Source organism: Chlorocebus sabaeus, chromosome 4, assembly GCF_047675955.1.
Source record: "Chlorocebus sabaeus isolate Y175 chromosome 4, mChlSab1.0.hap1, whole genome shotgun sequence".
NCBI classification, from domain to species: Eukaryota; Metazoa; Chordata; class Mammalia; order Primates; family Cercopithecidae; genus Chlorocebus; species Chlorocebus sabaeus.
In genome coordinates, this window is record NC_132907.1 from 79,179,860 (window position 1) to 79,196,679 (window position 16,820).

The following is a 16,820-nucleotide window of genomic DNA, read 5'->3' on the forward strand; positions in this document are numbered from 1 at the left end:
CAATGGCACCATCTCAGCTCACTGCAACCTCCGCCTCCCGAGTTCAAGTGATTCTCTGCCTCAGCCTTCCAAGTAGCTGGGAGGCACCCGCCACCACACCCAGCTAATTTTTTGTATCTTTAGTGGAGACGGGGTTTCACTATGTTGTCCAGACTGGTCTCGAACTCCTGACCCTGTGATCTGCCCACCTCGGCCTCCCAAAGTGATGGGATTACAGGTGTGAGCCACCACACCCAGCCGGAATCTGCATTTTTACATAAGATAATATGTAAAATGGGGCAGGGGAGCAATCAGCTATGTATTTGTGTCTGGTGAGCAGGGGGGTGACTGCACCTGTAAAGATAATCTATCAATTTACATTGACATGGTGAAATCTTAACAGAAACACCTTAGGGTAAAGATCTTGCGGGTCACTAGGAATTTCCTTGTGGGCAAAATATGGGGGAGGCTTGTAGCTCTTCATCTTGTAGCTGTCTCGTTTAGGAACCAAAAGGGGGAGGCATAATCCAGTTTTAACTTTTCACATTGATTGAATGAGTTGGGGATCCCAAGATTTAATTTGCTTTCACAGGTTCTCTTTCGCCCTGATGGTTCCCAATGAGTCAACAGGTAGAAAAGTCCCTTGTAAATTCAGGATATGCTATCATCAATATTGTTATAATGATATTAATTCCCTTAATAAAGTAAATTTAATAAATTAAGACACCACATTAACATCATAATTCAATGCTCTTAGCAAGAGCTTCTGTCATAAAAATTTTTTAGCTTGTAAGATACCTTTTCCAGCCAGAGTATCTCATGAACACAATCTTTGGCAAACAATAAAGCTGGGTGCTCTGGGTGATTAAGAAATCATATATTGACTGGGTGCAGTGATTCACACCTGTAATCCCAGCACTTTGGGAGGCCAAGGCCAGAGGATAGTTTGAGGCCAGGAGTTAGAGATCAGCCTGGGCAATATAAGGAGACCCTGTCTCTACAAAAAATAAAAAATTAGCCAGGCATGGTGGCACATATCTGCAGTCCCAGCTATTCAGGAGGCTGAGGTGGGAGGGTCACTTGAGCCAAGGAGGATGAGGCTGTAGTCAGCTATGGTTGTGTCCCTGCACTCCAGCCTGGGCAACAGAGCAAGATCCTATCAAAGAAGAAGAAGAAGGAGAAGGAGAAGGAGAAGGAGTAAAGGAAGAAGAAGAGGAAGAAGAAGAAGAAAACAGAAGACGACCTGTAGAGTTGCTCTGTGTGCTAAAAATCTAAAATTTCAAACATCCTGAAAAAAGAAAGAGATGAGAACCTATCAGGCAGTAGTGAGGTCATGGCTCAGCCATTTGAAGGAAGCAGGGATCAGGTCAGAATCATTCACCTCTCCAACACTACTGAATTCATCTCAGTTGAGAGATTTAGTACTAAGTTTCCACTCAGATGAAAACAACTCTCTTTCATTCAATATTTACACCATCTTGTATTTTACATTCTTTGAACCATAAAAGAGTATGTCTTCTTGCTTAATCTGTTGTTTTGAAATCTTTCTTCCTGGTAGCATAGCTACCATTAGGTATTGTTTAATGTTGGAATCCTTACATCCTGCAGGACACTGGAACTACTTTAAAGGCAAAATGGGATGCCCTGGCCAGTTCCTATCCTAACGACCTGAGATGGTGCAGTTTGCTAACATATTGAAAGGAACAGATGTTAGAAGCTGTGGTAACTTCATACAACCAATCAGGAAATAACTGCCTTAATGCATTTCTAAATTATTCCAGTCTTTTCCTAATTTTAAAGTTTTATAAACAATTAGAAAAGATAGGGTCTGTTATAAAAACTTTAGCTCTAGTCATTACTTTCCAGGGTGATAAAGTGTGTTCCACTTTAGGGGGGAAAAACTTAATCAGTGATCAAATGCAAATCTGAAGAATGGAGTCTGGATAACAATAGTGCACCATGATGTCAGAGGCAAAATACTGACTCTAGTGTTTATAGGCAGAACAGTAGACTTCACAATAATTCATCCCAGTTCACAGTTAATCCCTGGAGCTTTCAGAAAATCAGAAACAAAAGATAATCCATAACTGTAGGTAGGGTACAGTGGCTCACTCCTGTAATACCAGCACTTTGGGAGGCTGAGGCTGGCAGATCACTTGAGGTCAGGAGTTCGAGATCCACCTTACCAATATAGCAGAAACCCCATCGCTACTAACTTAGCTGGGCATGGTGGCATGTCCCTGTAATACCAGCTACTCAGGAGACTGAGGCAGGAGAATCGCTTGAACCAAGGATGTGGAGGTTGCAGTGATCTGATATTGGCCACTGCACTCCAGCCTGAGTGACAGAACAAGACTCCATGTTAAAAAAAAAAAAAAAAAAAAAGATAATCCATAATAGTGAAATAGCAGAACATACACTAACCACTAAGGCAGCCTATGACAATTTAGGTTCATAGGCCCCAGTTCAAGTATGAACTTTTCTACGCACACCACTGCATCTTTACACAGTAGGAAGCCTGATAAATGAGCTTAATTCTGCGGGTTCGCCAAGTGGAAGACAAACATTTGTACTTCACTCAGCCCAGAATAATCCAAAGGTTATACTGTTCTAAAGAGAGAATCCATTAAACGCAGTTACTCAAGTGGCTGTCTATTTGGGAAGAATTTTTCAGGAGGCTGTCAGAGAAAAAGACCCCAAATGATGCGTCACCAGACATCAAGCTCACCTTGCAGAAATGAAAAGAGTCCTGCCAAAGAGCCCTCACCAGAGACAAGGACAAGCAGATTTATGGAATAAGGGACACATTTGCAAGAGGATCACAGAACAGCCTCCTATCCTTTTCTCAAGCTTTGGGTCGGTTTCAGCAACACTGAACTCTCCTAGACATTCACAGCGATCTATAGCCTCAATTTGAAGCTCATCCAAAGAAAATTGCATAGTCATCAAGTTTTGTTTCTATTAGACTCTTCTGGAATTTACTGAGTCTCCACTGGACTTGGGACAAAGATGACTTTGGTTTGCTTTGTCGCAATGTCATCAAAATCATACATTTCAGTCACCAGATAATTACAGAATATAAAAGTCCAACCTACATAATGGTTAGAACATACACAATGGTTCTAAATGAGAAACATTTTCTTCTTTGATTTTTAAGGTTGATGGATGGATCATGGTAACATCCAAAAATCTATAATTCTATGGATACATATAGGAGGCAAGAATATTCATTGTTAGTCATATTTAGAATGTGTACCACAAATAGAGAGCATAATGTAGAATGCAGTTTGTATGTCTTACGTAGTAAATTTAGTGGGTCATGGATAACCAAGAAAAATGCCAAGTGAAGTCTTTGCATTAACACATGACAACAGAGACAGCTGGAGGAAAATTACAAACTCAGTGGTGGTACAGACAAGAAAATACTTCAAGTTCCATGGGAATATTGTTATATAAATTGATTGAGCTCTAGGCAAGGGATATAACAAGGACAACTCATATTGTCTTTCTCCCAGTCCACCTTCTAGGTCTTTGTTTCAAATATTTTGGATATCCAACACAGCATTCGATCTGCCAGCCTTCTGCCATTGAAGCTTGCTTTGTCAATGGCTCAACTACACTCTCATGTCCTCCTTCCCAGTAGAACAGTGTTCTGAAACAGTGCCATCTTGTGGTCACTCCCAGACACAGCATGAGCTCTGGGCATCTTCAGAAACCGACAACCCAAGAGGAGAAACTTGAAGATGAAGTTTTCATAAATGGGAGTGTCAGGAATCAGGGAGATGATACACTCTCAAATGTGAAGTAAATTGTCCAAGGTGACTCATCTAGCAAGCAGCATTTATTTAAAATAGAATTTACTTTAAAAATTATAGCAGTACTTCAAAGTGCTGAGTGTGTGCAAAGCCAAGTCACCATTCTGGGAAAGAGAAAATAGAATTAAGCAAAACATAAAACATGTCTCAAGAAGACGTCTGCACCTGGTGGACACTCAGAAGACAGTTGCTGATCTGTGAGATGAGTTCTGCATGTGGCATTCCAGAAAAGAGACACAGTCTTAGGGATCGTGTTCTCCAACTTTTTATTTATAAAACTTTCAAACCTTCAAAAAAGCAGAATGAATAGTATCATGAAGCACCTGTATTCTCTTTCCTTAGATTCACCAACTGTTAATATTTTGCTATGTTTTCTTTATCTCTCTAGTTTGATCTCCTTTTTTTTTTTCTTCTAGGTGGTTTGATAGCAAATTACAGTCATTATAAGACTTCACCTTGAAATACTTACTGTCTCCAAAAATCTCTTTCACAACTTTTTTTTCCTAACCTAAGATCCACTCAACGTTCACACATTGCACTTGTTATTACAGTTATTATGTCTCTTCAGTCTCCGTAAATCTAGGACAGCCCTTCTCCACCACCGTTTTTGTTTTTCACCACATTCATGTGTCTGGAAAAACCCAGACAGCTGTCTCTCTCATCTCTCACATCCAGGATTTGTTCCTAAATTTTGACTTCAGAAGACAATGTCAGCTGACACTCATATTTCCATTCATTTTCACTAAATATAAAACTATTTTTCATAGATTTTCAGGAAGTGCACTGGAGTCCCTCTGTGAGGATCCAAGAGATATTTCTTTAAACAACTTCCTGTCTACGTAAAATCTTCAGGGAGTGACACAGAGCTCCTGGGATCTTCTAGGGGAAGGGGTGAGAGAGAACAGTTCTGCTTACAGCTGGAAGTTACTATAGAGGCTCCACTCTGTTCTGACCTACATCTACACGAGCTGAAATTAAAAGCTTATTCTCTCATTTTCAATCTTATGTTCACAGATATTTTGGTCAAGACTTCTCTTTAAGTAAAAGAACAATAAGATGATCCAGGATTTCAAATCTTCTGAAATTTATCAAACTCCGAAAGTTAGCCTAGACTGTTTTACATCCTTTCCTACCTTCTCAGGCATGATTATTTGCCCCTGACTGTGAGAGCTCTTTGCTGCAAAGCATGGTCATATTTTCCATTATTTTTAAACTGTGTGTCTTCCATCAGCCAGGTATACAATCCATCCAGATTGAGCTCTTTCAGGTTCTGCTTTGTGCTGGTATGCACAAGTGTTTAAAGTATTACATGAAACGCGAATCTGATAGATTTTTGCAGTTATTTTACTAGCACATTAATCTGGAATATAGAACTTATCAATGTAAAGAGATCCCAGATACTGGTGCATTCCCAACACCCTATCTGCCCAGTCCTCCTCCAACTGTCCAGCCAATATCTGATGCCCACAAGTAAAAGGCTGTGCTGGCCCCAGAGGCATCCTGCTTAACCAGGGATAGTAGCACCTGCTTGTCCAGTGGTGTGACCAAGGCTAAGAGTTGGTCTCTTCTAGCCTTCGTGCTCAGTCAGTTCCTTTGTAATGTTTGATGACTAGATAATTACAACCTGGCCATTCCCAGTGGCCTCTTTTCCATGGAGCTAGATTTTATATTGGCACTAAACCATTTCCTGACACCAAGAGTAAGAGTACCTACAAACTCATCAGAAAAGCAAACAAGCGAAAATGATGAACTATGATTCTAGAGTCAGATATACCTGAAATTCCAGTTCTGCCCATTTCTAGGTAAGTAATCTTGGAAGAGTTACATAACTCTCTGTGTCAGTATTCTCAACTGTAAAACGGGGATAGTATGTACTGTTCGGGATGCTTATAAAGCTTAGTGAGATGATGCATATAAAGTGTGTTACTTTGCAGGTTTCTTCAAATATCCCAACATGCTTGATATGCTGACTTTAATGTATAACAGCCATTTACAAGGTGATTCATCAGACTCCACGAATGTCATTGATTAGTGAGTTACTGTGAGTGAAGACAAATAGTAGGATTAGACAAGATACTTTGGGAATTTGAAGATAGTGGTGAAGAAGTTCTCCATGAATGATAAAAATTGTTACTTTGTAATTTGTTAAGCCCTTTAGAAAGTGCATTGCAGACATTGTTCAGGAGCATTTAGCAGGGGCCTTTGCCAAAGAAAGGGAAATTTTAGTGCACTGGTCCCACCTCACAGGATAAAGGACTATTTGGCCGGCAGTTGAAGGATTTCCTGACTGTGCTTAACTGAACATTTGGCCTCAGCTGATAGAAGCAGGTAGAGCTATATCCTGGTCAAATTGATAGAGATGAGTGTTCTCTCTCTCTCTCCCCCACCCCCAACTCTTTCACAAGAAGTGAATTTGGCTCAATCAGCAGGCCTGGGTGTGTGAACTTGCTCTAGGCAAGGGAAGGAAAATATGGGGTGAACTGCAACACCCACAGCTCCTGACACTTGGCAAACATCACGTGACTGCAGCACGCTCCTCCCCGAGGTCCACACCAGCCTTTCTGCCTCCTCAGCTTGTCATTTCACACTGTCACTAGCAACCGACTGGAGCAGATACACAAGTTGACATTCAGTTTTCCGCTCTCAGGTCACTTCGCATCTGGGTGTTAGTTCGTTGGAATTGGACCCCTTTCAGCAGTTTAACCTTGTGTTGTAATACTTGCATGTTTTTCTTCATACCAAAGCAGATGAGTTCTGATACTATTAGCTTCCCCTTCACTTTATTCCTTTGAGAAGAATGAGAATGAAAAACAATCGTACAACCAAAGCTTACACATATAAGGTTACTATGCCAGAGACTGTCAAAATGCCTTCTATATCAAGGTATTTAATCCTCATAACAATGCTATCATGAAGGTACCATTATTATCCATATTATACATATAAGCAAAAGCCCAGAGAAACCAACTTGTTTGTCCCACATCACATCACTAGGATGTGGCAAAGCTAGTGGCAGAATCCAGGTGGTGGAACCTGTGTAATTAAACACTACCCTATGCTGTCTCTAAGATTCATTCACTCGCTCTGTAAGCACATATCATTTAAGACAGTATGCACAGGGCTGTTATAGGTACATAAATTCTACTTCCACTACTTTATGGGTTTGATTTATAATGCTTGCCACAACACTTTATTACAAGATGGTACATAAGCATATTTCACACAACCCCATATTTTAATATTATGAGAATTTCTCTACTGTCCCTTGTCCTTTTGGTTTTAATTATCTGCATTCAGCTGTAATAGACATTTTCATTCTTCATCTATTTCCGAAACTACTAGACTGATGCCTCTTTTACTTTGTTGCTGTAAATGTACCTAAATTACTACCTATGGAGAATGTTTTATGGGGTTTTTTTTCAATGAAAACTAAGAAAGCTGTTTCCCAAAATATAAAAACACTTATTTCAAATATCCTTAAAAATATCCAAATGTTACAACATTTGGCCTTCTTGAAGAAAGGAGCCATTGACGTGTTTGCCATATTATTTAGAAATGATGAACATCAACACATTGGCAATAAATGAAGAGGAGAAGAAAAAAGCAAATTATGCTTGTCTTTTTAAAACACAAAAAGGTGAGTTGAGATGTTAGGATGATATAATTGCTCACATATGTCTTAGAGCAGAAGCTCCAGACATTAAAATAAACAAAGTTTGTTTATGCCACTGATGACAGAATCAAGTAAGAAAATCGAATATTTATTTAAAACTATTCCACATTTAAGGTCATTTAAAAATGAGGTATAGAACGTGCTGCATGCAAGTGTTTTACCTCACTTTTTTAAAAAGAAAATGTGGAGAACATTCTTTCGCATGCAGCTGGTGGGATAGAAATTAATCTAAATTAGCAGTAAATTCAGAGCAGTAGCTTCTATAACTACCATGAGAGAAGCACAGCTCGCAGATTTTATTTTCTAATTGGTTTCTTAAAATACAGCTTTATCAATCCCTCTACATTGTATATACACAAATGTAAACCTAAAAGTGCACTTGTCAAAGCACTCATTTCAGCTAAATGTTGATTTGTTGGATATTCTAAACATTTAAACTGATTGGTCAGTTTTTTTTAACAGTCAGTTTCATGTGTATGCTCACATGCCTACCACTGTGATGATTTATGCTATTGTAAGTTAACAAGCTATGCAATAATTCTCTAACAGCAACACAGTCACCAAGATGTTTTCCAGAAACTGAAAATTCAATGTACTAGCTGTTTAATAAGAGTTCAGCTCTGCAGGGGAGTTCAAAACCAACGCCCACAAGTCATGTGACCTTGAGAAAGTTACTTAACCTTCCTGAGAACTGCTCTATGTAATAGGGATAAAAACAGAACCTGGTCTATGTCTCTGTTTTGGTACCAGTACCATGATGTTTTGGTTATTGTAGCCTTGTAGTATAGTTTGAAGTCAGGTAGCGTGATGCCTCCAGCTTTGTTCATTTGGCTTAAGATTGTCTTGGCAATGCAGGCTCTTTTTTGGTTCCATATGAACTTTGAAGTAGTTTTTTCCAATTCGGTGAAGAAAGTCTTTGGTAGCTTAATGGGGATGGCATTGAATCTACAAATTACCTTGGGCAGTATGGCCAGTTTCATGATATTGATTCTTCCTATCCATAAGCATGGAATGTTCTTCCATTTGTTTGTGTCCTCTTTTATTTTGTTGAGCAGTGGTTTGTAGTTCTCCTTGAAGAAGTCCTTCACATCCCTTGTAAGCTGGATTCCTTGGTATTTTATTCTCTTTGTAGCAATTGTGAATGGGAGTTCACTCATGATTTGGCTCTCTGTCTGTTATTGGTGTATAAGAATGCTTGTGACTTTTGCACATTGATTTTGTATCCTGAGACTTTGCTGAAGTTGCTTATCAACTTAAGGAGATTTTGGGCAGAGACGATGGGGTTTTCTAAATATACAATTATGCCATCTGCAAACAGGGACAATTTGATTTCCTCTTTTCCTGCTTGAATACCCTTTATTTCTTTCTCTTGCCTGATTGCCCTGGCCAGAACTTCCAACACTATGCTGAATAGGTATGGTGAGAGAGGGCATCCCTGTCTTGTGCCAGTTTTCAAAGGGAATGCTTCCAGTTTTTGCCCGTTCAGTATGATACTGGCTGTGGGTTTGTCATAAATAGCTCTTATTATTTTGAGATACTTTCCAACAATAACTAGTTTATTGAGAGTTTTTCACATGAAGGGCTGTTGAATTTTGTCGAAGGCCTTTTCTGCCTCTATTGAGATAATCATGTGGTTTTTGTCTTTGGTTCTGTTTATGTGATGGATTATGCTTATTGATTTGCGTATGTTGAACCAGGCTTGCATCCCGCAGATGAAGCCAACGTGATCATGGTGGATAAGCTTTTTGATGTACTGCTGGATTTGGTTTGCCAGTATTTTATTGAGGATTTTTGCATCGATGTTCATGAGGGATATTGGTCTAAAAATTCTCTTTTTTGGTGTGTGTCTGCCAGGCTTTGGTATCAGGATGAGGCTGGCCTCATAAAATGAGTTAGGGAGGATTCCCTCTTTTTCTATTGATTGGAATAGTTTCAGAAGGAATGGTATCAGTTCTTCTTTGTACCTCTGGTAGAATTCGGCTGTGAATCCATCTGGTCCTGGACTTTTTCTGGTTGGTAAGCTATTACTTATTGACTCAATTTCAGAGCCTCTTATTGGTCTATTCAGCAATTCAACTTCTTATCTATCCATTTCTTCTAGATTTTTGAGTTTATTTGTGTAGAGGTGTTCATAGTATTCTCTGATGGTAGTTTGTATTTCTGTGGGGATGGTGGTGATATCCCCTTTATCATTTTTTATTGCATTTATTTGATTCTTCTCTCTTTTCTTCTTTATTAGTCTTGCTAGCAGTCTATCAATTTTGTTGATCTTTTCAAAAAACCAGCTCCTGGATTCATTGATTTTTGAAGGGTTTTTTGTGTCTCTATCTCCTTCAGTCCTGCTCTGATCTTAGTTATTTCTTGCCTTCTGCTAGCTTTTGAATGTGTTTTCTCTTGCTTCTCTAGTTCTTTTAATTGTAATGTTAGGGTGTCTATTTTAGATCTTTCCTGCTTTCTCTTATGGGCATGTAGTGCTATAAATTTCCCTCTACACATTGCTTTAAATGTGTCCCAGAGATTCTGGTACGTTGTGTCTTTGTTCTCATTGGTTTCAAAGAACATCTTTATTTCTGCCTTCACTTTGTTATTTACCCAGCAGTCATTTAGGAGCAGGTTTTTCAGTTTCCATGCAGTTGTGTGGTTTTGAGCAAGTTTCTTAATCTTGAGTTCTAATTTGTTTGCACTGTGGTCTGCGAGACAGTTTGTTATGACGTCTGTTCTTTCACATTTGCTGAGGAGTTCTTTACATCCAACTATGTGGTCTATTTTGGAATAAGTGTGATGTGGTGCTGAGAAGAATGTATATTCTGTTGATTTGGGGTGGAGAGTTCTATAAATGTCTATTAGGTCTGCTTGGAACAGAACAGAGGTCTCAGAAATAATACCACACATCTACAACCATCTGATCTTTGACAAAGCTGACAAAAACAAGAAATGGGGAAAGGATTCCCTATTTAATAAATGGTGCTGGGAAAACTGGCTAGCCATACATAGAAAGCTGAAACTGGATCTCTTCCTTACACTTTATACAAAAATTAATTCAAGATGGATTAAAGACTTAAATGTTAGACCTAAAACCATAAAAACCCTGGAAGAAAACCTAGGCAATACCATTCAGGACATAGGCGTGGGCAAGGACTTCATGACTAAAACACCAAAAGCAATGGCAACAAAAGCCAAAATTGACAAATGGGATCTAATTAAACTAAAGAGCTTCTGCACAGCAAAAGAAACTACCATCAGAGTGAACAGGCAACCTACAGAATTGGAGAAAAGTTTTGCAGTCTACCCATCTGACAAAGGGCTATATTCAGAATCTACAAAGAACTTAAACAAAGTTACAAGTAAAAATCAAATAACCCCATCAAAAAGTGAGCAAAGGATATGAAGAGACACTTTTCAAAAGAAGACGTTTATGCAGCCCACAGACACATGAAAAAATGCTCATCATCACTGGTCATCAGAGAAATGCAAATCAAAACCACAATGAGATACCATCTCATACCAGTTAGAATGGCGATCATTCAAAAGTCAGGAAACAACAGGTGCTGGAGAGGATGTGGAGAAATAGGAACACTTTTACACTGTTGGTGGGACTGTAAACTAGTTCAACCATCGTGGAAAACAGTATGGCGATTCCTCAAGGATCTAGAACTAGAAGTACCATATGACCCAGCCATCCCATTACTGGGTGTATACCCAAAGGATTATAAATCATGCTACTATAAAGACACAAGCACACGTATGTTTATTGTGGCACTATTCACAATAGCAAAGACTTGGAACCAACCCAAATGTCCATCAATGATAGACTGGATTAAGAAAATGTGGCACATATACACCATGGAATACTATGCAGCCATAAAAAAGGATGAGGTCATGTCCTTTGTAGGGACATGGATGAAGCTGGAAACCATCATTCTGAGCAAACTATCGCAAGGACAGAAAACCAAACACCACATGTTCTCACTCATAGGTGGGAATTGAACAATGAGGACACTTGGACACAGAGCGGGGAACATCACACAACAGGGCCTGTTGTGGGGTGGGGGGTGGGGGAGGGATAGCATTAGGAGAAATACCTAATGTAAATGATGGGTTAATGGGTGCAGCAAACCAACACGGCACATGTACACATATGTAGCAAACCTACACGTTGTACACCTGTACCCTAGAACTTAAAGTATAATTTAAAAAGAAAAATGGAACCTGCTTCATAGTATCAAGGTGAGGGTAAAATAAGATCATTCATGTAAAGCACTTAGTACAGTGCCTGGCACATGAACAGCATTCAATATTGCTGGACATCACCAGCATCAATATCATCATCATCACCATCATCATCATCATCATCACCACCACCAGCACCATCACCATCAGCAGCAGCAGCAGCATAGTCATCATTAATGTTGTTGTCATCTTTATCATTATATCATTATTACTAAACCATCATCATCATCAACATCATCCAAAGATAATATATATTCCTTTGCTGTAACCCCTGCTCTTGAGATATTTACAACATAATAGACAAGACAGATAAGCCAATAAACAGTTGTAATTCATCACGATAGATCCTGTGATGTGATAGATATAGGAATAAGAGGAACAGAGTCAGAGGGGTCTATCCCAGTCTTGGAGAACAAGATCTGATTTCCAGGAGGAGAGGATGACCACGATTGGTTGCAAAAACTCTTATCTAGCAGCTAGGTGAAGATTTTCAATGCAAAGGGAGAAACGTTATACAAACAACCAGGACTGATCGTGTGTGATATCTTTTAGAAAACCAAGCATTTTCTTGGTAAAGGATAAGTTTAAATGCTGAAGGAAAAAGCCATGTTAGTGAGGAAGATAGAAAAGCCCAGAGTGAGAGGAGCAGGGTAGAACCCAATACACCTGAGGAGTTGGGGAGAACGAGGGTCTAAGCCCTAGGGACACGCCTTGTCCTGAGATGGAGACCAGAGTGACCACAGAGCAGTGCCAAGGGCCCTTTTGAAGCTGGACACTATGAATCTATAATGATGGCCAAGGTGAGAGGTGATAACATCAGAGGTAAATGTCATGGTTGAAAGTTAGCAGAGGCCAGGCACAGTGGCTCATGCCTGTAATCCCAGCATTTGGGGAGGCCAAGGCAGGCAGATCACTTGAGGTCAAGAGTTCAAGACCAACCTGGCCAACATGGTGAAACTCCATCTCTACTAAAAGCACAAAAATTAGCCGGGTGTGGTGGCACATGCCTGTATTCCCAGCCACTTGGGAGGCTGAGGCACGAGAATCACTTGAACCTGGGAGGTGGTGGTTGCAGTGAGCTGAGATCACCCCACTGCACTCCAGCCTGGGTGACAGAGTGAGACTCCAATTCAAAAAAAACACAAAGAAAGTTAGCAGTAAATATAGGTCTCAAGAACTTTAAACTTTCTCTAAAGAGAATAAAAATATTTTTAAAAGAAAGAAAAACAGATACCAAGGTGTAATTCTGTTACCCTTTTAAACTACTTTCTCTGGATTGAAGGTAGCTACAAAGCATTATCTTCGCTGAAGCAGCCAAGTTGACATTCTTCTGTGTCTAGCATTATCCTGGATATTCATCAGTGCCAACAAGAGTTCAATTTGCAGAGACAGCTAAGAAATTTCAGTAAATTGATTCAGCAACCACCACTGTCCAATTTTTTTTCTTTTTCAGTTGCCTTTACAGTGAATAATATTTCTTTCCAGTATAACTGCTGAGTGGACAATGTTTGTAAGAGTAATCTATTTCTCTTTCTATGTCTTTCCTGCCCATGAAAATAGTTCATTCCTGGACTTTTTTATTTTTTTTTTGAGATGGAGTCTCACTATGTTGCCCAGGTTGGAGTGCAGAGGCTTGATCGCAGTTCACCACAACCTCCACTTCCCAGGTTCAAGCGATTCTCCTGCCTCAGTCTCCCAAGTAGCTGGGCCTACAGGTGCACACCACCAAGTCCGGCTAATTTTTGTATTTTTAGTGAGACAGGGTTTCACTATGTTGGCCAGTCTGATCTCGAACTCCTGACCTCGTGATCGGCCCACCTCGGCCTCCCAAAGTCATTCCTGGATCTTGAGAATTGACTGACAAGTTCTACATTTATGACCCTCCAGCTATATCAATATTATTTTCTCTCTAAGAAAGAATATATGTATAAGCATAGTCAGACACAGAGAGAGAATATAGACCTAAAAGGATATGATATGCAAATACATAAAAGGATCTTTACATATATCCTTTTATATCTACAACCTTTTATATATAGCCTTTTATGTGTATGTATGTATATATACCATATATGTGTATATGTGTGTATACATACATACACATCAAGTTTTTTATATATTAGGTCACTGGAACTTAGACTAAATTTTTAAAGGAAACTATACAAAATTTTTGAAACAGATATCAAAATAATAGCATACTTATGACCTAGATTGTGATCTAAGTGTTTTAATTTTTAAGTATCACCAGCCCATGTATTTCTCCCATAAGGCTCTTCACCTCACGTTAAATTATCATTTATATAAGCATGTGATAAGCACCCATCACCTCTCTGACACTCAAAAAAAAAAAAAAAAGTGACTATTTCAGCTCATTCCCTCTGAATTGCTGTTCTAGATAGCACAGAAAATTGTAGAGTTGCATGACTGCTAATCAGATAGTTTTGTTTTTTTTTTCTCAAAGATCGCCAGTGGGGCTTTGGAAGAACAAGCTACACAAGTATGTGTTACATGAGGGTGAGGCCAGGCTGGTAGATTTGCTTCAAATTCTGAGCGGACACCAACGTGTTGCACATTTCTCAGCTTAGCAAAGAAGCGTGCCAAAGTTAACAGAATGGACTCTTTGTTGGATCTCAAAGACTACAACGGTTGGCAGTTTAAATATACCACGAAGCATACAAAATACAAAACACAAAAAATACATTTGAGACAGCACCCAGAAGCAGCAGTCTTCTACCAGGAACATGCCTCTTCCATAATGACTGCCCTAGAAATTCAAGTCATCCCCTGTAGAGAATAATTTTAAAATTCCAACATTATTCCTGACTTCAAGGAAACAGGGAGGTTGAAAGTGCTCGAGGCCAACAGTCATCAATGTTTAGTGCAACTTAATAAAATCATGACCCGCTTTGATATAGCACTTGGCATATCCTCTCATTAAATCTCACACTCAGGGTTCTTCATTCTTCCTAGGGGTGTAAAATTTTTAGGTTAGACAGGAAAGCTGGCAACAACAGTCAAAATGGAAATACAATTAGTGAGGAAGTACTAGAATACTCATTGTATTATATCCATGTTGCGTAGAGTTTAAATATGTCACATATGCTATACACAAAGCCACCCACCTCCAGATCAGACTGTCTCTTTCAAGAGCTGAAGATCAAGTAAATACCTCTCCTACTCACGACGCCCAAATTTCTTAATTCCAAAGTAATTGCAGTTTTTCACAGTGGTCCAGTGTTGCATCGATTTTGCAACCAGCGTAACTTGAAAATAAATTACTCAGAGGCTGTTATTTGATTCCTAACTGCAATGTAGGCTGGTCATTGGCCTCAGCTTCTTTGTTTCCTAGCCTCATTTTTGAGCAGCTAGGCTAATTTACTGCCCTTTTCATTACTGACAATCCTTGTGTCTTTATGGATAAATTAGATTTATAGTTCTACTCAAAAGTTCCATGCCATACTTACACTGTTTGTCTCCTCCCCTTTACTTTTTTTTTTTTTTTTTTTTTGGAAACTGTAACATATTGTTTTGGTGAGTCCATGCAGCTTACCCTTTCTCACCAGCTAAGCTAATGATTGGCATGCTAAAACTCACCAAGAGGGGTTAAAATATCATGTTTTCCCCCAATAGCTTAAAAACAATTTTCCTGAGAGCCCATGACTGACATTAGTAAATGTCTAGGTCAGTATTAGCAGTGGAGATATCTTACAAGCGGGTCTAAAACATAAAATATAAATAAAATTATATCATTAAACTTCTTTTATGTAGTTGCCATGTCCTTTGGGGGACATCTGACATAAAAGTAATAGGGATCCACTAGGCTTACAGAATCTCAGGAGATGTTATTGGCCTCCCAGTGTCTGGAACACTTTGGGGAAAGACCGGGGCTCACCTTATGCCAGGAGTAATGAAAAAAGAATGTCACAACAATTATATAGAGAAGATTATTGCCGGGCATGGTGGCTCATGCCTGTAAACCCAGCACTGGGAAACTGAGGTAGGGGAATTGCTTAAGTCCAGGAATTTGAGACCAGTCTGGGCCACATGGCAAAACTCCATCTCTACAAAAAATACAAAAATTAGCTGGATGTAGGGGCATGCATCTGTAGTCCCAGCTACTCGGGGTGCTGGGGTGGGAGGATTGCTTGAGCCCAGGAGGTCGAGGCTGCAGTAAGCTGTGATCATGCAACTGTACTCTAGCCAGGGTGATAGTGAGACCTCATCTCTCTATATATATATATATATTTTTTAAGTATATACATTATATATTATATATAAATTTTATATATTATATATTTATATATCTATATATAGAGAGAGAGAGAGAGTTTCATCCCAGCCCAATATTACAATATTTTCTCCTCCAGATTGTTTCTAATTCTATTCCTTCCTAAAGACTTTTGATATTTTTATTTTTGCAAACTTATCTTCTCTTCGCTTATGGCCTAAAATGCACCTGTTGAATCCCAGCTTCTAACCATTCTGTATTTCCATGATTCAGCTTACACTTGTGTTTTGAAGATCTTGTGTCTGGAACTCACAAATTTCAGAGAGGGAAGAGAGATGTTTGTAAATGAGGTAGACATTTTTAAACTTCCCCAGAGACTCTCTCTCTCTTTTTTTTTTTTTTTTTTTTTTTAATGTGCAAAAGATTTTAAAAGTCTCAGTGCTCCAGGTGCACCTGAGACGAATCACATCAGAATCAGGGAGAGTGACATGCTAGCAGCATTAGAATTTTGTGAAGTCTAATGTGCAGGCAGGGTGGATAACTCCTGCTGGAAAGGAACTAGGTATTTCTTTGTCCTCCTTCACCCTCAGACACCCACAACCATGAGTCACCCAAATCCTCCTGCCCCCAGACAAGGCAAAGGGACAAGCTCAATGATCACCCCAGAGAGCACAAAGGCTCCCCTCCACCCCAGGGCATATGGAATAGAGTTCCACTCTATGGAAACGGGGCACTATATCAGCAGATATTGAGCTTTTGAAGTCTTCATTTATGCATCTTTTCTCTTGGGGCATGCTGAGTTAGGTTTTTCTTTGGGGGACAAGCTTGCCTTTGGACACCTCAAAAGTCCTTTTACAAAATTTGTGTTTAATGGTAGTAGTGGATACCATGCTTA